Source organism: Hordeum vulgare, chromosome 7H, assembly GCF_904849725.1.
Source record: "Hordeum vulgare subsp. vulgare chromosome 7H, MorexV3_pseudomolecules_assembly, whole genome shotgun sequence".
Taxonomy (NCBI): Eukaryota; Viridiplantae; Streptophyta; class Magnoliopsida; order Poales; family Poaceae; genus Hordeum; species Hordeum vulgare.
In genome coordinates, this window is record NC_058524.1 from 565271099 (window position 1) to 565273153 (window position 2055).

The following is a 2055-nucleotide window of genomic DNA, read 5'->3' on the forward strand; positions in this document are numbered from 1 at the left end:
GGTTAATCTTTCTCCTCTCGAAGCTCGACCTAGGAGCTCCATTTTTTTCGAGATTTGTCTAGATTTAGGGGTCCGTCACGCCCCATCCCCGTTTTCACCGCCGTTGATCGCCCGCGCCGATCTCGTCGTCGGCACCACCGTGGTGAGCCTCTTGTTCTTATCTTCTTTATGATACTTGTCTGATTTTCTTACTTTAGATAGATATTTGTCTGATTTTCTTAATTTTGACACACATAATTATATGTAATGCACGCAGATGAACCGGCAATGGATGTATGGTGACAGACACACCTCCGATTACATTAAGGGCGTGCATATTTTTCTCGAAGTGGCTGAGGCAAACAAGCATAATGGTTTTATGTGTTGTCCATGCAGTAAATGTGGGAATACGAAGTCTTACTCTGACCGGAAAATCCTTCACACCCACCTGCTTTACAAGGGTTTCATGCCACACTATAATGTTTGGACGAGGCACGGAGAAATATGGGTTATGATGGAAGACGGCGAAGAAGAAGAGGACGATGACAACTATGTGCCCCCTGAATACGGTGATGCTGCAACGGGGGGAGCTGCTGAAGATCAAGAGAAACCAGACGATGTGCCTGATGATGATCTCCGCCGGGTCATTGTCGATGCAAGGACACAATGCGAAAGTCAAAAGGAGAAGCTAAAGTTCGATCGCATGTTAGAGGATCACAAAAAAAAGTTGTACCCCAATTGTGAAGATGGCAACACAAAGCTGGGTACCGTACTGGAATTGCTGCAGTGGAAGGCAGAGAATGATGTGCCTGACAAAGGATTTGAGAAGCTACTGAAAATATTGAAGAAGAAGCTTCCAAAGGATAATGAATTGCCCGACAGTACGTACGCATTAAAGAAGGCCGTATGCCCTCTAGGATTGGAGGTGCAGAAGATACATGCATGCCCTAATGACTACATCCTCTACCGCGGTGCGTACGAGGATTTGAACACATGCCCGGTATGCGGTGCATTGCGGTATAAGATCAGATGAGATGACCCTGGTGATGTTGACGGCGAGCCCCGCAGGAAGAGAGTTCCTGCGAAGGTGATGTGGTATGCTCCTATAATACCACGGTTGAAACGACTGTTCAGAAACAAAGAGCATGCCAAGTTGATGCGATGGCACAGTGAGGACCGTAAGAAAGACGGGAAGTTGAGAGCACCCGCTGACGGGTCGCAGTGGAGAAAAATCGAGAGAGAGTACTGGGCTGAGTTTGCACGTGACCCAAGGAACGTATGGTTTGGTTTAAGCGCGGATGGCATTAATCCTTTCGGGGAGCAGAGCAACAATCACAGCACCTGGCCCGTGACTCTATGTATGTATAACCTTCCTCCTTGGATGTGCATGAAGCGGAAGTTTATTATGATGCCAGTTCTCATCCAAGGCCCTAAGCAACCCGGCAACGACATTGATGTGTACCTAAGGCCATTAGTTGAAGAACTTTTACAGCTATGGAATGGAAACGGTGTACGTGCGTGGGATGAGCACAAAAAGGAGGAATTTAACCTACATGCGTTGCTGTTTGTAACCATCAACGATTGGCCCGCTCTCAGTAACCTTTCAGGACAGACAAACAAGGGATACCACGCATGCACGCACTATTTAGCTGACACCGAAAGTATATACCTGGGAAGCTGCAGGAAGAATGTGTACCTGGGCCATTGTCGATTTCTTCCGACCAACCATCAATGTCTAAAGAAAGGCAAGCATTTCAAAGGCGAGGCAGATCACCGGAAGAAGCCCGCCATGCGTACCGGTGATCACGTACTTGCTATGGTCAATGATTTACACGTAATCTTTGGAAAGGGTCCCGGCGGACTAGCTGTTCCGAGTGACGCTGGGGGACACACACCCATGTGGAAGAAGAAATCTATATTTTGGGACCTACCCTACTGGAAAGACCTAGAGGTCCGCTCTTCGATAGACGTGATGCACGTGATGAAGAACCTTTGCGTCAACCTGCTAGGTTTCTTGGGCGTGTATGGGAAGACAAAAGATACAGCTGAGGCACAGGAGGACCTGCAACGTTTCCA